Raw genomic sequence first — 27,069 nt, forward strand, 5'->3', positions numbered from 1 at the left:
CTCAAAGAAGACCTTCCAAATTAATATGATTGCTATTTACAATATAAATACATTAATGTAGTTATATTACTCCTCTATAATTGATTGAGCACAAAATTCTGGGTTATTTTTGGTGAAAATACTGTATTGGGCCTTGGTTCAGGAACCAATCCCCCATTTATAACATTGTTCCTTTGGGAAAATTGGTCCTGAGTTATGACGTTTTGATTTAAAACGCAGTTTTCAGGAACCAGTTGTGCTGTAAGTCCAAGAACTGCCTGTATCAAGGTTCCATTTTTCCATCTTCATAACTATCATTGCTCCCACAATGGTGTCTTGTTGGTGAACATGCAACATCAGTGTTGTTTCCAGACAGCAGAAGGCTCTGATGGCCAGTGATTCTCAACCAGGGTGTTGTGACACTAGGCGGTGCCTTGAGATCCTTTCAAGGGTGTCATAGGGTGCCATGCAGTGTTAGCACTGATGGATGTGCAAACACAATTCATAAGATAAAGCCAGAGATTTCAAATAGGAATCCATAGTGTTAAAAACATTCGGACCTGTTGTATCTTTCTGAGTACTTTGCAACAGAAGAATTGCTCTAGTATTTTTTTGGTGGTCACAAAGTGAGTGCAAATTAAGAGCTGGCATTTTCCAAAAGGCACCCTGAGTCTACCAAGGGTGACCGTGAGTCTGTCAGAGAATGCCTTGAATTTGTCAAGTCAAGGAGTGCCTTGAGTCTAGAAAAGGTTGAGACCCACAAACTTAAGCCAACCTTTAAGACTTTGCTATAGGATCAAAGAGGCCCTGAATTCAGAATCAGAAAATTTGGCTTCTGTCCTTGTCATTGAACTTCTGTATGAACCTGGGGCAAGTCATTTCATCTTCTGCTTCCTCTCTCTCCCCCACTCCCATCCTTAGTTTCTGTTGTTCATTTAGAGTGGAAACCCTTAGGGTGGGGACTGCTTTGTGTTTAAACAGCAGCTGGCATCTTGGGATCTCAGTCTCGGCTGGGGTCTTTGGCCAGCACTGTCATAAAGTTGATCAATAATGGTGACACAGTAGAAGGTGAAGATGGACGTTTCCTTCAGACATTGGCCTCTGCAGTAGCAGTAACAGGGATAGAGAAAAATATCATCCCAACAAAACAGGCTGGTCCAGAATCCGAGAACCACCTGAGGCCCATGTTTGGGGTATCTGGTTTCTTGATGACCAAGTGGCAACCTCTTATGATTGATTTGTCCAGGCGGCTGAGCCCCCACCAGCTCTGGCAGTAGGTGGGGGGGCTCAGTGCTTCTGAAAAGAGGTCATGAGACATTTTTTAACCTGGGCTTACAGCAACAGATTGTCCCTTTGGAAGCCTTTGGCTCAAAGTTGTAGTGATCACACTATTCAATAAATACAGGTAAACATGAATAAGAACTAACAATAAACTTGAATGGATAAGAAGAACCAACAATAAACTTGAATTGAAGAGCAGTAGGCAACCTCTACAGACCCTTTGTCTGCCTTTCATTTAGCAGACCGGCCAGCTGCTTCCTAACTGAGGGGCCAGCTCCCATTTCCCCACTCCTTCCTGTTAGGAAGCTTCTCTAAATTATAGCTTCTCTCACTACAAAAGCCACACCCCGCTGAAGGCGAAGGAGCCTTGTGTTGTATGGTTCCTAGTTTGCTTGCTCTGCTCCTTCGTGGTGATGACAGATTCTCTTTTCATACCTGGCAATTTAGGTTGGATGCTCGGAAGCACCGTGTAACTCTGAGCAGGGCTCAGCAATGGAAACGTTTGCCCAGAGAGGCTGTGGGATCTCTACCAGTAGAAGCTTGAGCTCAGGATCACTGTTTTCAGAGAAGAAGCAGGCCAGAGGAAACCTTGGAGGGCCACATCTTGCTCAACCCCCTGCTCAAGGCACGACTGTTCTCGTCTTAACCTTCTCAGCCACGTGTGTGTCTAACCTGCACAGAAAAGCTTCCACCAGTAGAGATCCCACAGCCCCTCTAGGCAAACTTTCCCACCGCAGAGCCCCTCGCAGAGTCAGAAGGTGCTTCCAAGTATCCAGCCTAAATCTCCCATTTGCAATTTCTGCTCCTCCCTGAAAACAGTTCTCAAAGATCAGCTTTAGGATCCCCCCATCTGTTTGTTTTCTCCACGGCCTTTCCTTTCCCAGGGTACAGCGAGGCAGTTCTCGTCCATCAATGCGGTCGCTCCGGGCTTGATCTCTCCCCAGTTTCATTGTCCCGTGATCCTGGGCTATGCAGAAAAGTCCGGCCCCTTTGTTCCCTCCAGTTTGGCGGTTCCTTCCTAGCAGCGAATGCTTGCTGAGGCGTTTTGTTTGGTCAGAGCGGCGGAGTCCATCCAACTCTCCGTGGTTTCCCATGGAAATGTATAAAAGGGGTGGGAGGGAAAGTCTCGATTGTGTCTTTCATTTGCGATCCTAATGCACAGAGAGAGGAGGGGGCCAGGGGAGAGGGAGGGCCCCAAGGGGGTCAAATTGGGCTCTCTTTCTCACTCTCTCTCAAAAAAAAAAAAAAAAAAAAGAAGAAAAATCTTGATAAAAAGAATTTCTTTTAAGTAAGCCTGGCTCGAAGCTAATGAGAGTTGGAGAAGTTTAATGAGTAGTGGGAAGAATATCCTGTAACTTCTTCTGTGGGGTTGGACGGACCCTCGCGGGCTGAGGGCTTTGGAGAGTTCATATTGGGGAGGGTGAGGGAGGCTTTGGGGGGCAGTTTTGTTTCCTTTCTCGTGTTGCGAATTCCTCCTGGGGCTGCATTCTCTCCTGGGAAGGGAGAAGCCAGTGCAGATGCTGCCTCTTGTCACGGGACTGCTTGCCAGAGAAGCACAACCTGGTGTGGGGGAGCTGGGCTGGGAGGGCCTCGGACTGGTGCTGGGTAACAAAGTGTTGCTGCCACAGCCATTCGGTGCCCTCCTCCTTCTTTCCGTGCCCCTGCAGCCCACTTTCCTTCACGCTGACAGTCCAGTGCGTTTGCTGAGCTAACAGTCCATGGCACCTGTTGCTCACAGGGCTTGACGTGCTCTTTGGGGGCACAGCCCTGGGCAGGGCACAGGCATGGGCAGCCCGGACAGAAAGGGGGCCCAACAGTGTTAATTTTCAAATTATTATTATCATGATCTCTGGCGAAGGATGGGCCTAATACTAAACATTTGTCCAGAGCCTCCAGGAGTCTAGGTATGGTGCTGGCCCTGGTTGTGTGAGCCAGCTCCAGGGGATGCCAGGAAGTTCGCTGCAGGTGAACTTCCTGGCATCCCTTGTGCCAGTGACTACAAGGGATAAAAAGCTTGAAAGATGGAATCTGTGGGCAGCTGGGATTTGTCTTGAGGAAATGACAGCTCACTGTCCTCCCACTTGGTGCTGTGGGATTAAAGCAGGTGTAAAGTGGGCAACAGGACCACCGGAGTTTGGCTCCCAAGGTCAGGGCCTTTTTCATCCTGGAGATGGAAGAGGCACTGCCAGAATTGCCCAGGGAGTAGAATTGATGGGCATTCAAGCCCTGCTTAAATGAGGCTCTTTATTTTAGGTCCAAAATATGGATATTGAAGCCTAATTTTAAGGCTCTGGATAAAGGGAAGACTCACAGTGAAGGCTTCAGGACTTGGGAAAGCTCCAGCCTGTCCCTGGCTCTGCCACAGGCTTTTTGTGGGGCCCTGAGAGACTCATTTGCCTTCTCTGTGCCTCCATTGCCTAGTTGTGAACTGGAGTTAATGGCACTCCCTTCTGGCCAGCCTCCACCCTGGCTCTTGGAATCCAAGCTTTTCAGGACAAGCTGTCTCCCATCGTGTCTGTACAGCACCGTGCACAGTGGAGCCCTGAACTTGGGTGAAGCCTGTAGGCTGTCGTGTGGTACAAATATAAAACAAAACATGAATAGAAGTGTGTGTGTGTATGTGTGTGTGTGTGTGTGGGTGCGCACTTTGACTGCCATCAATGGAGAATGTACAGGGCTCTCCTTTTTTCAAGAACTGCCTGGCTGGTGGGTGTGTGCAGCACCTCCATGGTCCAGGCTGCTGTGTACTGCCAGGGGAAGTTGGCATCTTGCTATTATTGCCTGGCTTCCAGCCCCGGAGAAGCCTGCGTTAATTTCTCATTGATTAACGAGGTTCCCCAAAGAATGAGAGTACCTGTTCTTCCAAAGCACATTTCCAATGTGTGAAGACATTTGGGTGACTCACAGGTTTTAATTAGCTCTCCTGACCAAAGCACGGATAGCCCCTTCGCTTACAGAAGGGCAGTGATTAGAATTACAATGAAGATAATCCAAACTGTATGTAAGTGGAGAACAAAGCAGAGCATCCATCTGGTGTGTGAAGGATCATAATACCTCTCTGCTCATTTCTCCATTTCAGCGGGAGTCATTTGGGATGGGGGCAGGTTCGTTACACTGGAATTTCTTGCTGACGCACTCTCAAATGCTGGTTTGGAGCCCCACATGAAGCCACTAAAATCCATCTATCCTAGGAGGAGGGAGCAGAGGGTTTTTCTGTTTTTTAATTCACCTCTGGATTTCATCCTGTTAAAATCTGCAGTGGTCCAGAATATAGACATCTTCTAAACCTTTCATGGGGAGAAGGGATTAATTGGAGCAAGAACACTCTGGCTTCAGCTGTAGTAATCAAAGAAGGATGGGGGAGTACCAGCAGCTATTAAACCAGAGCTGAGCAGAGAATGTCGTAGGATTTGCATTGTAGCACTAAAAAAAACCCCCTAAGTCTTCTGCTGTGAATAATCTTGCAGAAAGTCCACTTCTTTGCAATGGTTTATTTCCTCCCCGCTGCCCCCCCCCCAACCTTCGATTTAAAATACTCTAGCCTGGAATTTGTGGCACTCTTGCCTCAAAGCATTTGCAATCCTGATGGATTTATTCGTGGTGCAGCGTGGTGCAATCTCGGGTCAGTTAGGGATGTTCCTGAATTTGGGAGAGGCTGGGCAGAGAGGGCATAGTTCGGTGTGCCACAGATGGAACAAGGCATAGACTCTTTCCACAGAAAAGCAGCTGTTGGGTGCTGGGTCCAAGTTTTCTGATCGCCCTGGCTCTGTTGTGATTAATTAGCCATTGTTTGAACATTCAGAAGGAATCCAGTGAAAAGAAGCTCTGTGCCCAGGAGAAAGCACATTCTCCTCCCGTGGCCCCCTGCAGACACCAGTGCTGCTTCTACCTTGCGGCTGCGGATCTAGGCTGCTTATCTTGCAGGAGCAAAGGATTGCTTATTGCCCATCCTGGTCCCTTGTGGTGGTGGTGGTGGTGGAGGGCGGGGTGGTTCACTTGGCATGAGACTGGGAGGGAAGTGAGGGGTGAAATGTCATTGGTTTTTGCTTGGCCTAAAAGTGAGTTAAAATGAAGAGAGGGAAACTGAAAGTTCAGGATGTAATCTCCACTGCCTGCCTGGTCCCTTTGTGTAAGTAAAGGAGGGCTGGGCACGAACTCCTTGCAGGCCATCAGCGTATGTGTAATAGTCGGGGTCTGTGGGCCAGCCCCTCCTCCCCAGCTGCAGTGTGCCTGGCCAAAGTGGAGAGCCTGGGAGATGAGCATAAAGTTCACCTTGCCACTGCCCAGGTTCCAGGGCTGGATACGCAGCACCTGTCAAACCCCTGCTGGCTGCTGCTACCTGGGGCACTCAGGTCCTTGCCCTGTCCCTTTTCGTTCAGCCCAGCAACAAGCAGATGGAGGGTCCAGTATCAGGGCCATGGCGTTGGCTTTTTGTGCCTGAAGGATCCCTCGCCCAGAGTCCATTGGCGATGCTGTGAAAAGTGGCCCCTCCGTATCAGAGTATGTGCAGAATCAAACATTTGCAAGCCCGTGTGCTGGGTACGGAGGTCACTCCCTGCCATGGTGGCAGGTGTCTGGCTGTCCCATGCTCCAGGGGTTTTGCTGGTTACCTGTAGTGATCAGAAAGGAATTTTCTGCCCTTCATGAAAGCTTCTGGTTTGCATAATGCCATGCCCCTCACTTCCCACTGCGTTTGCATGTCTCTCACGTGGCAGAGCTGTACCCTATCCCTGTGCCCACAGTAAAGGCTAAGCCAGCACGAGGTCTTTTGTCTTTGGAGTGAGGCTGGTTTTTGGCCAGAACTATTTGACTGAGACCTGGATTTAGTTGTGGAACTAGTGGAGGAGCTGAGTGCCCAGTTAAGCTGGCGCTTTGGCTTGTAGTCAGCTGGAACCGTCCTTTGTCAGACGCCTCTTTTTTTGCAGCAGCAAGTGACTGGCAGTGTTATAGCAGCATATGCAATGGCCAAGTAGGATGAGGGGTGCATGTAAGAAGCCAAATGGTCTAATTCAGTACGTCCTGGCTAATGAGTCACTAGTTTTTATTGCAGAAGATAAATGTTACACCCAGGCTCGCAAGCCAGCGTGCGGAGGTCTGCACCCAGACCCTTCCTCGACGTGCAAAGCAAGTGTTTCAGCACAAGGTACCCAGATGCCGGACCCATTGTTGCAACCTCATTTTGGTGAGAAAAGAACGGTCTGAAAAGCGGCTGTGATGGAGCAGAGCAAGCCCTGGGCTGCCACTTGCACCGACGGAGCTGAATGGTGCATATTTGAGCTCCTGCCTTAGCAACAAGTTCATCCTCCTGCCGGTATAATGGTTGACTGCAACATGGGGCTTAAGCATAACAACCAGGAGACGGTCCAGACCAGGACTTCCCAGGGAAGAAAGGTCAGTTGTCTCCAGAGGCGCGAAGGAGGGGTTGTGAACAACAAAAGGAGATGTGGAAGAATGAGCATGGGTCTCCAGAGAAAGGGCCGGGCTCTGGGGTGCATGGCAGGAAGGTGGCAGACCCCTGGATTTCCAGGGTCCTGCTGACCTGGACTCCTTCCCCAGTAGAGGACGGCTGTGCAGAGTAGCACCCTGTCAGGGAGCCAGGCTGGTGCTGAATTGTCACCCCCCCAGGAATGCACCACAGCCTGCAGAATACCAGGACCTCTGATTTCCCATGCATGCACACACCTGGGAACCAGGAAGGCATTTGCTGGCTACTTGGTGTTGCTGTTTCATTGCACTGAGCTGAGCACCACTGGAGTGGGGAGTATGAACAGCATCTACTGTGTAGGGATGGTGACTAGACCAGGGAACTAGGAGGCAGCACTCCTGTTTTGAGCCCCATCCCCTCCAGCCTTTTGGTTATGTTGCTTAACATCCTTTGTCTTAGTTTATCTGACCTTAAACAAGCTGTAAGAGTGAGAGTCGGTCCTTGTAGGCCAGGTGCTGCTCAAATGCAAGGTACTAATAGCAGCAATTATTACTGCCATTCTTTTTGTCACTTAATCCCAGTGAAACACCAGGCGTAGCAATCAGATGCAGCACCTGCTTCAAAAGACGAGTCTCTTATAGTCTGCATGTTGGACTCACTAGTATGTGCCAGTGTCTGACAACAGCACAACAAGCCCTGTGCCAGTCGGAAGAAGTCGATGCCGAACAAGTTGAAACTATTATTAGTCCTCAGAACACAGAAAGAAGGAGCATATTTCCCTTCGTGCCAAGATCTCTGATTTCTGTTGCAAGATGCACACTTCCCCTTCCCTGGGGGATAAGAAGAACAGCAAGAAGAATTCAATTGTGTTCAGAAATTATGAGCCTGACCTTTCCTTCAAACCCCTGCCCTCCCAAAAAAACAATTGTGACATTGGCTTTGACAATCACAAGGCTAAAAATTAAAAAGTGATGGATTGCCTTCATTTACCTGTGGGTCTCTGAGCTGGTAGGACACACTTAAATCACGTGTTCAGGCCTAGGGTCCTGAGGGCTATAAACTTCATAACTTTAGAATAAGGAAAGTGAATCTTGGTTTGTTTTCATCATCAAAAGATTCCCCGATCTGAGGGCTTTCACCAAACCACTGAGTATCACAAGACCCTCTTAATGACACGGGGAGATTTAAAAAACCAAATAAGGGGATCTTCTCGTAACTGGATGCTGGATTGCATGTGGAATCCCTTGGGTAAATCAGCGCAACGTGGCAAGAGCTGGTGGGTAAACTGGTGCGCAGCAGCCTTTTAAGTAGGCAAAAAACTGCCCGTGTGTGTGACACTCAGGTGACGCGCTGTCCCATTGATCTTTGCATTATGCATGCAAAAAGGGAAACTGCAGCGTCTTCTAAAAAAATAGTTTAATGCCCCATAAATATAATTGCTTCAATGAAATGCTTTTCCCCTCCTGAGGGAAGTTGTAGTCTGGGAAGGAGGCCTTAGATATGAATGGATGACTTTGTAATTGCTATTGTTTCCAAGACGCCAAGGAGGGAAATAATGCTAATCACTTATGGCATGTTATGGAAGCAACATAATGGAAGTCCCCACTCAAGATTCAGGAGAGCTAATATTATTGTGTAACTCGCAGGATGAAACACTAGCGCAGCACTCCAGGCCTGGAAGTTTCCTTGCTAATTAGGTCTCTGGTTTGTGTTTTTGTTTTTTTCTTTTTCCCCCGCTGATGTGCAGAATGCAGGTATCAGATTCTCTGTAAAATTATCCTTTGGTTAGAGGAGCTAACAAGCAGCATCCCACAAGAACGGAGAAATTGCCAGACCAGATCAGAACAATGGTCCCTCTTGCCCCACGTCATGTTTCTGACCATGGCCAGTTGCTTCAGAGAAAGGGCCCGTGGGGATTGTTTCCTCCTGATGTCTAATGGTTAGAGGTGGGCTCAGGCCCTGAAGCCAGGGGGTTCCTGTCCCTTCCCAGACTCTACTCCAGTTATACCTATGCTTAGAGCGCTGGATATTCCTGGCACTTGAGATGGAGAATCTCAGCGGTTATAAACAAAGTCAGCGGACATTTAAAAATAACAAACGTGGGGATCTTTAAATGGTCTTTTGGGTTTTGAGCATTTGTTTTGCGTTTGCAGGATTTATTTCCAAGGCCCGGAGGATGGGGAACTTTACTTTTTCTTTAACAAAGGCTGGAATTCTGATGTATTGCATGATTCCAGGTTTGGGGCTTTTGACTCACAATCTAGCCATGGGATCGGTTAGGGCTTCAGTATCCACAGAAGGCTCCAGTCATTTTCACAACCCTCTTAAGTTTTTCCCCTTAGTGATATTTTGTGCTAATGAGCTCCAGACATCCCAAATACCACAACTTACCGACTTAGAAACCAGCATGAAGCCAGTGCAGATCACTGGTGAGCATTCACAAGCTGCCTGATGGCTGGATGGGAGGCCTTGGTAACTCTGGTACTAGTGCTTCTGCACTTATCCCCCAGTCTTTCTGTGTTGGTCAGTCAAAAAACATGCAACTAAGGGTACACTAGCTGCTCCAGCATGGTGTACATGGAGTAGTGGGGTGCTGTTGTTTGAATAATTCCTGAACCTTTCATCATTCATAACTCCATGGAGTGTGCTACAAAGATAGAGTTGTAAATTCAGCTCTCCTGACCAAATTGCACTGTTGGTAATTCAGCCAACCTCCTGCTTGCTGCTGGACACAGTCTTCTTCCTCATCTTCTGACTCCAACTGTTTGGCAGTGTTTCTGAGCAATGCTGAGTGGCTGTTATGTTCCACCCCAGAGGTAGTTGCATTGCTGGAAAGAGAGAGAAGGAGAGAGAGCTTTCATGTTAGTTTAAGAGAGTTAGGACAGGCATCAGAACCATATGCTGCAGGAGAAAGAAGTAAGGAAGGTTACTCATTTATAACGTAGAAGCCAAAAATAGGGGCCAGCAGTCTTCCTCCACAGCTTGGCTTTATGGTCACTGGGGATGGGCTTGTCTTTCGTGGCTTATCTAACGTGGCGTTATTCGTAAGGTCTGCCATCATGTGCTTTGCTCTCCTATTAATATGCATTATCATTACCTGTGCGGTGCCCACCTCCCAGAGACAACATCCCCAGGACTCAGCGAGATGTACTGCAGATCTGATCTCTCCACTTGCAAGAGACTCTCTTGCAGTTCCAGTGTGTGATTGTGGTGGAGACTCAGCTGAGAGTACATTCAGGGGCCAAGTCCATTGACTTCAGTGGAATGGTGCCAGAGGTAGACTGGATCCAGGCTGATTTCTTAGTGGTACCCATGGACAAAACCCTCAGTTGGCCTGATTGACACCAGGTGAAGATTTGACTCTGAATGTTTCTAACTGCAGCCTAAGCAATCACATTCTCTTAACCATTACCTATGGGAGGTGTTGCTGCTCCCGTCTGCCATAATTCATTTTGTTCTAGCACTAGCTGTATGCATCCTCTTGCTGCTCTAAAATCTCTGCCTTTCATTAACGACTCACGATGCACGAAGTTACCAGTGTACGAGCAGTGGGTCTCTATTTCGGAGCCTTGCTGACGCTGACTTTTGTTCTGTGGCGCTGTCAGTTTACCCTCTTGTGGTTTATGGAAGATTTTGTAGCTCGATGCTGCATCACATTTGCAAGCTAATTGCAGAAATATCACACAGGCTCCTAAAAATAGAACCATAAACTGGATTAATGTTCATTGATTGGGTTGAGGAATTGGGGAGAGGAGCAGCCTGAATTCCAAATGAGGCAAAATCCCAGAATATGTCCAGGCTGGCGCAGCAGTGGGTTAGCACTTGCTTCATAACTCCTTCCTACCACTTCCCTCCCCCCGTCCTTTAAGTTAATTAGCCATCCTTCATGTCCGAAAATGGAGGGAATATACACAAGGAACAGAGAAGCCCGTGACCCCTTTGCCGTCCACTGAACTCGCTGCAGATTTCTCCACAAGGTGCACCGTTGTTCTGTGCTGGACCAGAACCCTTTTGTCCCTGCACACTACTCCAGTAAAATAAAGGCAGCAGACTTTCCCCTGCAGAAGATCCTTCTGGGAAAAAGCTTCCTAGATGGTTCAGAAAGGAATACCAGTGTGGAACTGCTGCTGGTCACTGGCTGGCAAAGGAGGTGTGTTGAGGAAGGGGTTGGGTGGGCCTAGGAATGCATCTGACTGTTCTCGGAGGGCCACAGGCCCTTGCAGGTCACAGGTGAGTATGAAGTTGTTTAGGCTCCCTCCTCCCCTTTTACATTGGGTGACTCTCAGTCAGGACCAAGAGCTGAGTCCTTTTCTCCTCCTTCCATTCCACTGGTCCCAGTCACACCCAGCATCTGACTGGTGCAGTGGGTGCCTCGGAGTTGGGCCTGGCTTGATGCATCCGGGCTCATGTGCTGAGCAGGATGTGCTTCTCTCCTTCCCCAGCCTTGGCACTCCTGTGTCTTCACTGCTGGTGCAGCATCAGTCTGGTCTTCTCAGGAGACCATCCCTCTTTTCTTATTGTTACTCTCTTGTTCTTTTTTCCCTATCTTGACTTTAGCATTAGGTCTGGTCTTAGAGTACACAGCGCTGCCTTCTCTTGCTGATAAAACACCAGATGACACCTGCTTTTTCATTAGCTGCTTTCAGAGCAAATCCTTCCTGAGTGTGTCCATCTCTGGCCATCTCCATTTCTGATGCACCCCTTAAAGCTTAGCTCCCATCACTTCCTATGGAGGCCAGCAGTATCCTGGCAGCACAAGGATGTTTGCTGGCATTTCTGCAGTGTGGATATTTTGAAGTGACAGTGCTTTGCCATCTGCTAATTTATTGTCCTGTAGAACCAGCTGCTGTCCTTGATGTAGTGCTATAAAGAGGTCATACCAGGAGGGGTTTATAATGGACAAGATAGTATCAGACTACACATCACCCCTCTCTGCCGGGGAGGTCCCTCTCTGTTTTCAGGTGGAAAAGCCAGAGCACTTGCAGCCCATCCATACATGGGATACCCTGTCTTTTGTCCCAGCCTTTCCTTGTCTGTTCAGATTACAGATCTGTAGGGCATGGGCTCTCTCTACAATGCATCTGTATAACAGCTGGTGCAAACAGGGTCAAATTATTTTAATTTGGTGAACTCTGTGAGTTCTTGCTGCTGCTTCATCTTACACCATCAGGTCAATGCAAATCTTGGTTTTATTTTGGAATGTATTTTCACTAACTAGATTTCACTGTTTGCAAGAAGTTTTGCTATTTAGAGCTTGTTTTTGTGGTCCAAGGCGGTTTTAGTTCCTTTCTCTCCTTTTTCCCCCCTAAAGAAAGCAAAAGTCATCACGTGGGCTCTGACAAACAACATATTGTCCTGACTAATAATGTGTTATTTTTCACAAGTGAATGTAGTCTCAGCCCATTGTAATTTCTTCTTCTATCCTGGCTTACTGTTAATTAGGATGAATAGTTATATGAAAACTCCACATATGGCCGGCGCTGGCTTTCATAATAAATTGCCCCCCAAAACTGAGGAACGAGGGCTAGTGAGTCAATGAAAATCCTGACATAAATTGACTTTTTGTGTACTGGGAAAGCTTGGCTGACAGCCAATGACAATAATGGCCTGGCGTGCCAGAATTAACAGACAAATAACACTTTTCCACTACAGCGTAATTATGAGACACTCTCGGAGCTGCACTCCTTTCTGTCACTCATTCTCTCGTGTCCAAAGAAGCTGTCAAGGGGGGAAACGTCTAATTGTTGTGACGGGGTGCTGTGAAAACATGAGTGACGGAGTGACATTTTGACAGCTTGACTTCAGGTACTTACTGCAAATGTAAATACATTCATTTGAATCCAATTTAGACAAAACTGGGCCTTTTAATAGAGAATAAATGGAAGACAGCTTAATGGTGACATTTTTGGGGGCCCTTTTTTATGGATTTTGCCCGGAACTCCTGGGGTATTGTGGATGGTGAAGTGTTTCCCAGTCCTCATCTGCTTGAAGCAGGTATTTTTCATCCAATGGTTTCCTCTTCACTCTGGTTCTCATGCTAATCCTCCTCTGAATGGAGGAACAAACCAGCATTGTAGTTTATTAAATGCACCTATTGGGCAGCTGATAAAAAGGGGCTACAATCCCATCGCTACCATTGTCCAAGAGGCTGACTCATTATCTTACCCATTTCAGTAGAGGCCGGTTCTGGTCATTATTCCTTTCTGAGGTGGTTGAAAATCACGGGTCTAGGTGCATGCCCTACTGGGCTTTGACTGTAGAGGTAACTCAAACAGCAGTTGCCTCCACTGAGAATTAGCTGTTCCTAGGATTTCTTCCTGAGTCTGCCTCTGTCCTTCTCTTTAGCTCAGAGGCTAAGTACAGACAGTCAAAAATCCTGAGGCTGAATCAGTTCAGTCTTTGCAGGTTAGTTTAAACTGCAGAGATTAAACTGAGAAACAGCTGGACAGGCATTCACTATTGATTGAGGAAATGCAATCACATTCCTGCAATGGCTCAGGCGAGAAGCTGGGGAGCACTAGAGCACAGCTCTCTGGCACATAACCAGCATCGGCTGTGTGTTTGCTTCCTCTTCCTGCTGCCTCTGAGGTCTCTGGGATTTGTTGTCCACAGTCACAGCAGCAGGACTCTGCGGGGTTGTTCATCACTTCCTCTTAGTGCTTCCAGGTGCCTCTGGGATTTGTAGTCCACAGTGACAGCCAGCAGTAAGTTTTTAGCAGGGCAGGGAGCTCTGTACTCAGGGGAAGGGAAGTTTAACCTCCCTGCCTGGTGGGGGCAGTCCTGCCTCCTCCCACTGCTTTTCTGCTGGAGGAGATAGCCCAGCTCACGGCTGGAAAGCATGCTGGGGGATTGTGATTTAACTTGAACCAGGAAGGGGTCTGGGACAGAAGTTTCTTAAACTGGTTTGACCCAAATTAGTTATATCTGATACTACATTCAACCAGATTTATTTTAAACCACTTTCAGCTATTTTGATAGTGGTTTATGTGCACTGAACTTCTTTTCTGTTACAGGTTTAAATCAGTTTCTTATCACCTAAACTGGTTTATATGTAACTTCTGTCCCTAGCCAAAGAGTTGCTTCTGTCTCTACCTGAGTAGGAGGTTGATAGACTCACCTGCTGAGTTGTGTCAGGAGCAGTAAATTGAGGGCAACTCAGCCAAAAATGCGGCTAGGATTACCTGCCTCTAGATAGGTAATCCTTTCCCCCTGCAATCTGTAGGCTCCTGGTGATAGTCATACAGTCAGTCACCTAACCATATTTCAGCCCAAGTGGCCAGGATAGGTTAGAAATGTTTCTTATTTATTTTAAGGGCTTGATTCAGCACCTATTGAAGGGGAATGGGGAAGGATGGATATAATTAATTTCCCTGGGTATCATTAAAGGCTTTAAATACTTCACAGCCCCCTCCAGGAGCACAAGTGAATGGACATGACTGATGAACTTGGAGTCGACTTAGAAAAAGACTTATGCAAGGGATGATGATTATTACTCTCATTAACATAGATTCTTTGGTGAAGTATGGTTTCTTCTAATGTCCTTAATAATGTGCATATCATATCATGTATTTATTTTTATTGCTATTATTACTGTAGAATAGTGCATGGGTATTGGAGGGGATTACAACCTTCTTTGGCCAATGGAAAGCACTTTTCTCCCCTTGTTCGTCCACTCCTCTGTTTTGTGCTTGGGAGCTTGCGGTTTCCACTCAGGCTCCAGCAATAATGATCTATCTGTATTTGGTCTGATCCATCAGAGAGGAGAGGCTGAGCTTTGGACCTCTGCAGTTGCTGAGCCTTAATGATCCATTCTGACTCAGGACCCCGCTGTGTCAGGTGCTGCACAAACATGTGACAAGATGGTTCCTGCCCCCTCGCCCTTGGCCTCTGACTCCTGCAGTGTAGTGGGAGTTTGGCTTGGACGTCTGCCCACGGCACATGTAGGTTCCTAGCACTGCCCCTAACCTGTTTTGTGTGAAGCATGTAAGCGTGCTAGTGGGTGCTCCAACATCCTTCCCCATTGTCAGGTCACCGGCTAGGGCAGGGCATGTCAGGAAGAACCTAAACTGAGGGAACAGATTTTCTCTGCTGTCTCCTTCCCAGGTCAAGTTAGATGCCACTTGCTCCCAGTGTGTAGAAATCCAGGAAAAAGCTATTTGACCCCATGCCACTGAGCTGTTCCCCTCTGATAATATCAGAGGAAAGAGGGCGGTCTGGGTTACTGTGTATTGAGCCTGGGTAGCTCAGTTGGAAGAGCATCAGACTTTTAATCTGAGGGTCCAGGGTTCAAGTCCCTGTTCAGGCGACTGCTGCTTTTGGGCCTTCAAGAGGAGACTGGACAAGCATTTAGCTGGGGTCCTCTGACTGCCGCGCTCTTTCCTGCCCAGTGCAGGGGGTTGGACTCAATGACCTACTGTGGTCCCTTCCAACCCTAATGTCTATGACTCTATGTAGCTCAGAAGAATGGGACAGTTCATTCAAATCCAGCCTGCCAGACAGTAACCAAAATACTTCTCTCACTGTGAATTACTGGTAATCTCTTCTCAGGTGAGCATGATGGCTGTATCAGACTTGCCCTGTGGTTGTTGTGTCCTGATAATCATATAAAGCTCTGATTATTTTTTTAAAAAGTTTTAAGCAGGTCTGGAAAAACCTTTTTTCCCCCTGAGTTTGCTGTGTGTTATGTGCTTTCATATAAGTCTCCTAAAACCTTTCTCTGCTCCTTGATTAGGATGGTATGCAATGCATGTCAGGAAAATCCCTGGCAATAACAAACACAGTGCTCTGTTCAAATAAACCAGCTATCATTTACCTTCCAGCCCACAGAAGCTTATGCATGTTTAATAGAGTATGGAATTCTAGCTCGAGCGGGCAGTGTCCCATTGCTGGGGGCCCAGTTCAGGACTGGAGCTGAAAGGTGACTGTTCACTGTGTATTTTTTGGTGAATCTTAAAGGACCTCAGCTGGTGGAATCCAGAAATCAGAGGTACTGATTCTGCTTTCATTCACATTGCTCTTAATCTGGAGTCACTCCAGTGGCATCAGTCGAGTGACTTGCATTGATAAAAGTGGATGGATAATCAATCCTATGATTTCTATTGATGGATCCCCTATTGCTTCTTTGTTCTATTGGAGGTCCATGAACTCCATTTGAGTACTGTCTAGGAAGGCATCAATTAAGCATTTATTTGCCTCTTTATTCTTACACAAGGAAAGAGAGAAGCACAATAGAAATCAAACCTCATTTATATGAGTGAGAGGGAACAGGAACACAATGAGGATCGACAGGTTTTCACAGCAGCGTGGGATTTTTCAAAATGTCTGATACACGTCAGGGGACATGAGATTTGGCTACTTGGGATGTAGCTATAGGTTTTTACAGTCCTAATCAATGCATACAAGGTTTAGACAAAACCCAAGACACCGTGTTGTATGAGGAAGTATATTGGTTTATCACCTGGGGAATGATTTTGGATAGCATTTTGCAAAGGCAAATTGCTGAGCTTTTGCTGGGCAGTGAGGAAAGGCATTAGACAGTTGCTGGGTCTCTTGTGTGGCTGTTTGACCTCTGTTGTACGTAAAGCTTTAAGCCAAGCAGTGGTGGTGAAGGAGGGTCACTTCCAAACTCTCCCGTGTAACCACGTAGGCGCCTGTGCTTATCAGGCACGCTGTTCAAAATGTGATTCTTGCTACATTCCAGGCTCTCCGCTCACACTTATCGCTTCTGAGGTTTGTTTGACACAAGGCTGACATATTTAGAGTGTTGCCTTACTGTATATAGACTGAGCCATTAACCAGTCAGGCAGCCCTGTAGCCACTACGCAAAAGAAGAGCTGCCTTCATTAGTTCTTCTGCTGGGCCATCGTGTGTGCATAACCCTGTTTCTAAATCCACTCTCTTAAATACCAAATAATGATGCTTAGCACTTAATGGGACACATCCTCCATGGCTGTAAATCAGCTCCGTGGCCTTGTGCCCGTGTAGCGCTTCACAAAGACTAGCTAGCAAGTCTTGATGAGTAAATGTTGTCACCCTTGTATTGCAGATGGGAAGGCTGTTTAAGTGACTCACCCGAGGCAACACACACAGTCCATCAGTGGCAGACGCAAGATTAGAGCCCAGGAGCCCATGTCTGCATTCCTGGATCTTGCTGCATTATAAGAATTCATGTCCTCTCCCCAGGTTGAATAAGTTACTGCCCCAGCCTGGCAGAGTTCCTCGAGCCAGTGCAAAGCAGTATCAAATGTTCCAGTTCTGATTTGGTATCATTTTACCCCTGGGGCAGGAGCGATGCTGTGAGGCACAAGACAAGGAAGAACAGGCCACTGGTACCTACAGGCCAGAAATAAGTCCACTGAAGCAGCATCAAAGATGAAAAGTTCAGCACACCTGGGTATCTCTGTCAGACCCCAGGGAAGCCTTTTCTAGCTGCCTTGCAATGCGTTGGAGGAGGAGAGTCCTGACTTCTGGAGGCTGCTTTCCTGCACCATTGCTCCAGGGGTACTTACTAGCTGAGAACTGTGCCTTACAGTTATAAGGGGCACGTCCATGCTGGATGTAAAGCTCAGGCATGAGTTTGGCCCAGGATCTCTCTTCCTAGACACGGGCTGTCTGTGCATCCCTAGCTCCTTGAGCAGCTAGGCCACATCAAACCCTCTGTAGAGGCAAGCAGGGTCGTAAATATTTCAAGGTGTGGGAGGGAGGCTGAAGCGCTTGGTCTTAGAAAGATGAGGAGCCCAGGAGGTCGACTGTAAATAAACCTCCAGGTCATTCCTCGCTCTTCCTCACGCTGCGCTTCCTTGGGTCTGCGTGGTTGAGTGCCTCTGAAGAAGCTTCTCTTTTTCCTGGCCCAGGAGGTGTCTGACTTCCCTTGTTCCCCAAATTTACAAAATCTGGCTGAGCCACAATACAGCTCTTCAGCTAGGACTTTCTGCAGGGGCCTGCTGCCACCTGGGCTCGACACCGATTCTGGATGCCGGCTCGACTCAAAGGTCTCTCAGCTTCGAACTCTTCCGGCTTATCAGGAAAAATGAGCCCTTTGAGGAAGGTGGCAGGGGGCTCTGGGAGCCACTCCATGCTTCACACTTCTTTCAGGAAATAGCTCATGGGACAGCAAAGTGCCAGGCTGTTACTCTCCCCCCCTCCCCAGCCAGGCTTTGTCACCTGCCAGCGCACATGTGGAGAGAATTTTCTTCCCCCCCTATTCCCCTAACTACAAAGCCGGAGGCGGCATTGTTCCCACCACCCGACGCGTGCAAAATCCCCTCGGCCCTTCAGGATGAAAAGGTGCAGCTGTAAGTGGGGCTGATTAGCAAAAGAATGGGCGCCAAGCTCTCTTGATGGATGGGGCAGGGGGGAGAAACTTTCCTCTTCCAGGGCTCCCATGCTCCCTTCTGCCATCGGTGCATAGCTAGGGGGCCTAGATTATGTGGCACGTACCTGGGGGCTTTGAGCACCTGTGTTGCCAGCAAGCTCTGTGGCCTTGCAGTTGTAGGAGAACAGAGCACGTCTGGGGCAAAGTCTCGCAGTGGGAGGGGTGGAGCGGCCATGGGGGCAATGGCCTGGCCAATAGCCTGACTCTCACTAGAAACAGCCCAGTGGATCATTGTAGGTCCAGGATGATCGCCCCCGCCTTTCCCCTGCCTTTCCCCCGCCTAAGAGGCAGTGGTCATGGAGAGCTCCACAGCAGCACCTGAGCCAGGGCTGGCTGCCAGGGTGTGGAGGGGCACAAGCGCACTCAGGCTTCAGACCCAGGTCCTGTGTGGGCACTACAGGCTAGCACCTTCCCAGCTCTTTGTGCTTCACTGAGAGTATCTGGGGAGCAAAGAACATCTGCAGGAAGGGGCCTTGTCCTGCTGTGGATGATTCTGCGGAAGTGCGTGACCTGGGACTGCCTCCCAAGTCTCTGCCCCCAATATCCACTTCCAGGTGAGCATCCTGTGAAGTAGGGGACACAGGCCACCTTTCCTAGAGCTTACAAGGATGAAGCTCCCCCAAGGATGAAGACCCCCCAGGCATGTTTTCCTGTGTCCTGGGTACGTCAGGTATGGTGGGTTTTGCCACCTCCATGGTGGTCATTCAGCACTGAAGGCAGAAGCTGTAGCCAGCAGCATCAGGGATGTCAGTGCAATGTGAGGATCTGTGAGGAATGGGGATATTTGCTCCTTATTGTTTTATACTCAGCAGGGCTTGGTGGAAACGACACCTCAATCTGCTGCGCTAGGTAGATGGGGTGTCTCAAGCTACTATCTCTTCTTGTGTGTCCCCGCCTCCCCCCCAGTATAGTGATATGTTGGATCCCTTGGCAATCATTTGGAAAACCACCAACATAATTAGCAGCACACAACCGGCAGGAGAGATTGGAGGAATAATGTTACCAGGGCTCTAGTTCGGTCTGACTCTTTACAAGTGCTTGCAGACCTCCTTTATAACCTTTGTGGCTTTTTTCTAACATGAGCACATCAGTGGATCAAATCTATCTATCTATCTATCTATCTATCTATCTATCTATCTATCTATCTATCTATCTACCACATTTTGTGTGCTCCTAGGATTAAAGATCTGCAGCCCCCAGAGCCATTGTTAATACCCTTTCACTGCTCAGCTTGGCTGCAGGCGTGTTGGGAAGCAGATGTCCGAAATGAGCATTTCCCAAGTTCTCACCCCACTAGAGACATTCTCAAGAGGAACATGCTTCAGTTTTATAATGTAGATGAGCCTTTTTTCAGTCTGCAGCCCTAAAACCAGGCTGTGAATTCTAAGGCTGGAGCGAAGCGACTGCACAAAGCGTATTACAATCCCATCTCATTGTACCAGCCGGGGATTTGCAATTTTAAGCAGAGAGGGGAAAGGGAATAATAATAATACTAATAACAAAAAAAAAAAATCCCCCTCTCCTAGCAAATGAATTCCGTTTCGGTCCGGATGCTTGCAGACCACCCTGCCCTGCACAAACAACTGAGCGCGAGGGTCCGAAATTCCATCCCTGCCTTTCAGGGCTTGTCTGGGGAATTCCTAAGTAATGGAGGTTGGGCGAGGTCACGGGGGCAGGGGGGAAGCAATCCTCAAAGGTTAGCTCTGGTACTACGTCTTCTTTTTTAGACATGCGAGAGATTTTTTTTTTTGAGCCTCCCCCCAGCCTGGGAACAGTATCTTGGTGGAGGCTGGAGGGGCTGCCATGCTAAGGGACAGGCTGGCTCGGTGCTGAGCCCCAGCAGTATCTGGGAGGGAGGGTGGAGGGAGAAGGAAAGAAATGACATCTTAAAGAATGGCGCTTCTTCTTGTGGACACTTAGTAGAATCAATGTGCATTCAATTAACCTCGTAAACTGTAGGCTCTTTCGAAGGGCTGGGGGATGGAGGCTTTCAGGCATTGTGGGTAGAAAGTATTTCAAAAAGTGGCCACCATAACGATTCCAGCTGGAAAAAAAAAGCCAGAGAGACTCAGAGTGGCCTCTTGGGGAATGAAAGAAGGGCGGCACTTCTCTGAAAATGAAATAGGTCCCATGCACGCCCTTCGCCAGGATTGCTGGGCCTGTCGTCCTGGCTGGGTTTTCGTTAGACCGCGCACCCATAGACTTTCTTGGCAGCTTTTGCCTGGAGAAAACTGAGCCAGAAACCCATGGAAATGGTTGGGGATTTTGCCTGCTTGGGGAGTTTAAAGTCAGGCTCTGTGATGTTTCAGGAAAGGTGGGACACGCATCAGCCAAGTGCAGTGAAAATGAGAATCCAACTCCATGTGTCCCAAGGGCAAGTTGATAGGCTATGGCCTTGGATAGACTCGATGGTCTCTCTTCTCCTCCCAAGTGGTGCCTCCAGGCCTGCGTGATCTGAGGACACGTGCACTGCTGCTACTGGAGTGGTCCAGTGGGGAAAGCATGAGTGTGGGAGTTGGGGGAGCTGCAAGCTCTCCCGAACCCCGTCTGTGAAATGGGTTGCAACAGGGTGATCTTTTAACCATCAGCAGTCCTGGCTTACCCCTGACTAATAATTTGCCTGCCAGTGGTGCTGATGGAGCTGGGGAGGCGGGTCTGGTGATAGCTTGAAGAGCTTCTGGTTCTTATGAGTGCCAGCAAGACATCAGCAGCGCTGGAGAGGGAGTAGCGCCCTTGCTGGGAAAGAGCCCAGTTATTGGTTAACTCCAAGGTGGGTGGCCTGGGCATGTAGAAGAGCTTTGTGTGAGTCCTTCTGCAGGGTAAGGTGCTGGCTGAGAGCAGGGAGGGAGAATCCCCATTGAACTGTCGGACAGAGGAACTGCTTTATGCTGATGTTTTGCCTAAGTTTCTGTTCAGCCAATAAATTGTGCTCTGGGGAAGGGGCCCGCACCAGATGCTAGGGTGTCATCAATCTTCCTGGGCTGGTGAACTAGCTCACCGGCATGCCTGCATGCTGTGGGAGGGAGCTTGGAGGTTGAGAGAGCTAAGTGTTGCCGGCTCTGTTGCCAGCAAACAGAGAACTGTGTTTTCCAGGACAGTCCATCTGGCAACCTTCACGCACGCTAAGTTCAGACACTGCTTTAAAAGTAATATGATTCAAACACTTGCGCATCTTCCTTCTGCTACTAGGAGAATTGTTCTTTGCAGGGCATGCATTGAAATTTGGTGACGAAGCAGAATAATATTGATTACTGGCATAACGTCCCCCTACCCAAACTCTGCAAAGCAGGACTAAGAACTCGCTGTGGAATCACTGCAGTATTGTCAGACAAAGACTTCAAACCAGTCGAATCCCTTTCACTGCATGCAGATAATATTCACCTGAAGAAATCAAGCCTGTTTGTGGATATTAAAGTAGACACTGTAATAAGTCCAATGCGTATTTCAATTTACTTTGCTGCAAATAGATTTAATTTACCAACTGCAGGGTTTTAGATGGAATCGCCTGTATTCCTGCCAATTTATGCCATTTGCTGAATACATTATACATAAAGTTGTAAATGAACAGACCTGCCTGTGATTTGCTGTGTGGATGACATGGACATGTAAGTAAATTAACAAGGAAGTCTTAGCAGCACATCGTTTAATTATTTTTGCAGATCAATTAGGCAGCCCTTCCTTACTGTGAAATAGAGTGAAAGCCTATTTTCTTACCCAGAAGTAGATTATAGTGGTCTCTTTGGGAGGTTCCTTATATTTTTGGTTCACTTTGGCCTCTGCCGGAGTCCATGATGCTGACCCATGATGCATGCAATGTAGAATCATAGAAGCATAGGGCTGGAAGGGCCCTTAGGTCATCTAGTCCAACCCCCTGTCTAAACGGTCTCATCCAAGTGCTTGTCTAACCTGCTCTTAAAAACTTAGATTCTGCAGCCTCTCTAAGCAATATGTCCCAACGCATAACCACTCTCCCCGTGAACAAGTTTTTCCTAATTCCAATTTAACGTTTCCTGGTTGTCATCTAAGATAGGGACTTCATAGGCTCTCCCCTCTGGCCACATGATTCACAATGGTTACTACCCACGGGCATTATTAGGATGATAATGTTTGTAATTATTACTCTGAAGATTATTAGCGATGATTTGCAACGAGGGAAATTGAGGATGGAGATTAGGAAGAAGAACTTTCTCCCTCTGCAGAGGGTTCAGCATTGGAACAGGCTACCCAGAGAGCTTGTGGAGTCTCTGCCCTTGGAATTTTTCAGGAACAGGTGAGGCAGACACTTGGCTGGGATGGTTGAGGCAGGGATAAACATGGCCTGGATTAGATGTGGCCTCCTGAGGGCCCTCCCAGCCCTCGTTTTCTATGATTCTGCTACTTGATGTCATTGCTTGATTGTCACCATGAAGTCACCATGGGATGCCTCATGTTGCACAGTGCTGTCTGGGCCGGTATCTAATACCAGCCCCTGCCCCTGGAGCTGACGGAGCACGTGCAGGCTCCCACAAGCCAGCGGCATGATGCCAATGGCAGCCTATGTTTATGATGGGACATAAGAGGTGGCTGGTCCAGAGAAGTAGCCTGAGAGACATGAAGAAGGGGGCTCAGGAATAATTCAGCCTACAAGCTTTCTGGGGGCAGCCTTTGACATGAGTCCCAAACGAAGTCCCAGAGTTGAGGCTCTGGGGGAAGATGGCTTAGCCGTACTGTTCCCACTGGCTCCGCCAGCAAGTCAGGTCAGGTCAGTAGTTGTACCAAAAGTGACGTACAGGTTGATATTTGGAGCGGCTCTGGGGATAGTGTTAGCGGCAGTTTTGACACCCCGATTCTGGAAAGCAGTCTCCACCAGGACAGCATTGAGGCATGTGTTCAGAGAGCAGTCGGCATGCTTTCAGAGGCATGCGAGGCTGTTCCTAAGAGCCACTCTGAGGAGGAACAGAGTTCACTGAATGTTGAAATGATTTCTGAAGGAGAGCCCGAGCCCATAGCGATGCAGTGCCCCAGCACTGTGGCCAGGAAGTACCCCCACCTCATGTTGCTGGGTTAGTTCCCTCGGGGTCGGGTCTTTCTTTCTGGAAGCTGTAACATCTTAACACGCTGGGAAGCTGAGTTCTTGGAGCCACTCTGAGCCTGTGCTTTGTGAAGTTAAATGTGCTTTGGTGCCTGATGAAATGCAGTGAACTGTTAGCACCTGTCACAACAGCAGCAGCAGCAGCGTTCGCTGTAAATGGGTGGTGCTCTGCCAAGCCAAGGCTGATACTGTGAAGCACTGGCCCATCTTCCCGCTAGTCTGCATTGCTTTCTTCCCCCATAAGAAAATAGCACCTTTAAAGCTGCTGCTTCTAGCGAGGCACTGAAAAGACTCACGATGATGGCTTTGTCTCTCACGGTCACATGGAGAAGTCAAGGGGCGGGAGAGCCTGGTGGGAAAGGGACCAGGACTGTGATTCAGAGTCCTGCAAAACTGTCCAGTAAAAGATGCCTGTTACTAGCCCAGAAAGCAAGTGGGTACCTGCTGGGAGCCCATGGGATTAGACTTTGAGGCGGGTTGAGGTGTGCAGGGGTCCAGTTGGGGCTGCTGCCCCCACCCAGGTTCCTCCTGGGCTTTTTGAGGGCGGTGGGCTGCAGCGGTAGCCTTGCCGCCCAGGAGAGGAGGGGCTGCGTGCTCTGTGCAGCAAGGGGCTTTTCTGATATTTGGGAGCAGCGACTTTGTTGCCCAGGCCAGTCCTGTGCAGGGGCATAGAAGTGGGGATCTGTCGGAGCTTGGTTGCGGGCACTGCCGGGAGCAACCTTGGGTCCTACATACCTCGAGGGCTTCCCAGGGTCCCATCCCCACTGCTCGGCATGGTGCCAGGTTCTGCTGGTGGCCAACCCTGGGCTGCTAAGTGGGAAGGCGAGAGCAGGTGTGTTAATGGAGGAGGTATTTTGCTTCAGCTTCTTCTCAGGGCAGCAGGGACGCTTGCAGCAGAGCAAGCCAGGACCCTCCAGGAGGTGACGAGATCTCTTCCTCTAACAGCACGTTCCCTTGGTGGGCCTGTCCTCTCCTCAGTGCTAAGTGTGAATTCTGATTTGTTGCCATGCAAGAGCAGATGAGATGGGGCAGGCTTTCCCCTTCCTCCTCAGGGGAGAGCAGGGCCTATCAGCTGGGGACCTGCTGCACTGCTGACACATATTGCATCCAGGTTGCTCAGGACATAGGGGAGCAACTTAGTTTGATGCATCTGGAGAAAATGAAGGAATTTTGGAGAACTGATGATTTTATAGTGGGTTGATTAGATATGTTCTACACAGGAAAATGACCAGAGGAAGGTCCCGGTACAGTAAAACCCTAAAGCACGCACACAGCCTAGGCATGTGGATGGTCCCAGTGAAGAGAGCAATCAGCATTGCTCTCGCATGTTGCCCGTTACACAAGGGTTTCCCGTTTTGCTGGGTTGGAGCCTTTCATACCACATCTTTGGAAACCTGCCAGTGCATCCCATGTGTTAATAGCGTGCATGGACATCTGATGACATAGAGGAAGGATACCTGTCTGTCCAGGGGCTGATTTCCTACTTCATAAGCTCTTCCTGCTGCTTATTTTCAATACAAATACTTAGTGATTTGCTCTCCTTGGGTGCTGAGACACAGTGATTAGCTGCTCTCAATACGCCCCACTCTTCCATTCATTTACAAGTAGCTTCTAAGTCCATTTCAATGCATGGACAGATGAGGCACGATGCTGCCTTAAAATGGGCAAGAAGTCTAGTGCTTTCCAGCCTGTGTCCAGTGCTCTGTTATAACCGTTTCATCTGTGTGCTCCTGTCCCGTGGTAAGTGAAACTGAACAATGGCGACTTGCTTTTGAATGAAGTAGGTGAGAAATTATGGTAGTAGCGAGGTGACATTGTTGCCATCATGGTGCAGGAAATATGTGAGAGGCAAGAATCCTTGTGGGTGATCTTTTTTGATGGACCAATGCCTGGGTGAGGTAGACCAGTTAGTGCTCAAACTTTTGGCCCCATGGGCCAGATGAGCGGCATGGGGCCACTCATCTGGACCAGCTTGGACTCTGTGTGTCAGGATTGGGCCCAGTGGCCTTGCACCACCCCCAGCCACTGGAGTTGGGCCTGGGGCCCCATTTTGTCTTCATCTGGTAGGTTCGGGTCCCAGGGTCCCGTGCCACCTTCACCTGCTGGAACTGTTCCCTGGAGCCCTATGCTACCTCTGTCTGCTGGGATCAGGCCCTAGAGCCTTGTGCTGGGCCTGCTTGGCTCCATGCTACCCCTGCCCTGGCCTGAGTGCCAGAATCGGGCCCTGCAGCCCCACACTGCCCCTGATTGGCCTTGTGCACCAGGAGCAGGGCCTTTGCCATCCTGCATGCCCAATTTAGTGTGCAGGGCTGTGGTCCATGGGGCTCACCATGGATCCATGAGAAGCCCTATGGGCCAGATGACATGGCCCTCAGGGCCAGATCTGACTCAGGCCGGGGCCCCAGATTTGATTTCTCGATACTCATATAACTACAGCCATCAAAGCACCGAATGTTTGGACTCAAGACTGGCCTTTGGATTCTGTCTCAATGGCCTAAAGGTGGGGATGGATGATCTGGGCAGCCTCCGCTCCTCCATACTCCTGCATAGATGTACACATGAAGGTCCCAGTGACCTCTTACACCCCCTCCTCCCTATGATCCTGAAGAATCAGCGGTTGCCTACTATTACTACCCCAAGGTAGAGTGGACAGACAAAACCATGACTGCAGGCTGAACTGAACCCTGGTAAGTCCCTTTTCTATCTTCAGTTGGTATAATTGCTTCATCTGTCCACATCCCTAGTGCCTTTTGTTTGTCAGGAGTATTTCATTCATGAGGAATATGGGATGAATCAGCAACTTCATTGTGATGATCCTGCAGTATTTTCTGAGACTGATCCATGCGTATAAGACCTGCTTTCCCATGTAGTTTTAAAAGTGTCACAGTGCAAGCAGTGGGCCAGATCATCAGCTGCTGCAGTTTGGTATTTTTCCATTTGATAGGGCTGCAGTGACTGATGGCAGCTCAGGAGCTGATGAAGTGATAATAGTAACTTTGGTTTAAATCCTGGCTCCCTTGAAATTCAAAGGAAGTTTTGCCCTTGACTTTTGTAGAGCTCATGTTTCATCCACTGGAAAAGAAGGATCTAGAGCAGGCTTGTCCAACATAGCCGCCATGCGGCCCACCAAGCCATTTTATCTGGCCTGCGGCGGTGGCAGCACTGCCACCGTGGTGCAGAATGCGGAGCCGGCGGCGGTGAGGCAGGCAGGGAGTGCAGAGGGAGCGTGGCAAGGTGGGCAGGGAGCGCTGCAGAGCGGTGGTGGCAGCGGCGCGGAGCTGCAGCAGTGAGGCGGGCAGAGAGCGCAGAGAGAGCTCTGCGAGGCGGGCAGGGAGCGCTGCGGAGCGTGGAGCCACGGCGGCGAGGGGGGCAGAGAGCACGGAGGGAGTGCGGCGAGGCGGGCAGACAGCGCGGAGGGAGCGCGGCGAGGAGGGCAGGGAGCGCTACGGAGAGTGGAGCCGCAGCGGCGGGGCCGCAGCCAGGCAGGCGGGGCTGGCCCGCAGGTCCCAGCTGGCAGCGAGGGTAGGGGAGCTGCTTACCGTGGCGGGGCCCAGGGGGAGTGGTCCTGCGCGGGAGGCCAAGCAGCGTCCACTGAAAGTGCCAGCCTCCGCCTGCCTCCTCACCCCCCCTGCTTCAAGCCAGCCCCGCTGCCCTGCCCTGCCCTGCCCTGCCCCACAGCAAGGTGGCGCCTGCTCCCCCGGCCAGTCTCCCCCCGGGCACTGTGGCTCTCCAGGCCCGGTCTTGAGGTCCTGAGGGGGCCGCTTCTCATGTACTGCTGGGGATGGGAGGAGGCCGGCCAGGTCTGCACCGGCCAGCAGAAGTGACGGCGGAGCCATGTGCCGCTCGGGACGGGACAAGCCTGCACCGGTCAGTCTCGAGCAGCACGTGGCTTTGCCGTGGCTTCTGCTGGCTGGTGCAGACCTGGCCGGCCTCCTCCCG

General features: G+C 49.4%; 1 protein-coding gene and 1 non-coding gene across 2 annotated transcripts in view; both read left to right on the forward strand.

Annotated features, from left to right (window-relative positions):
* IGDCC3 (immunoglobulin superfamily DCC subclass member 3) overlaps positions 1-27,069 on the forward strand; it is a 178,603-nt gene that overhangs the window by 30,509 nt on the left and 121,025 nt on the right. The gene's annotated exons all lie outside the window — the stretch shown is intronic.
* On the forward strand, positions 14,918-14,990 carry TRNAK-UUU (transfer RNA lysine (anticodon UUU)). The gene has a single exon. It is a non-coding gene; the product is annotated as a tRNA-Lys (tRNA).

The sequence above is a fragment of the Alligator mississippiensis genome, chromosome 11 (genome assembly GCF_030867095.1).
Source record: "Alligator mississippiensis isolate rAllMis1 chromosome 11, rAllMis1, whole genome shotgun sequence".
NCBI lineage: Eukaryota > Metazoa > Chordata > Crocodylia > Alligatoridae > Alligator > Alligator mississippiensis.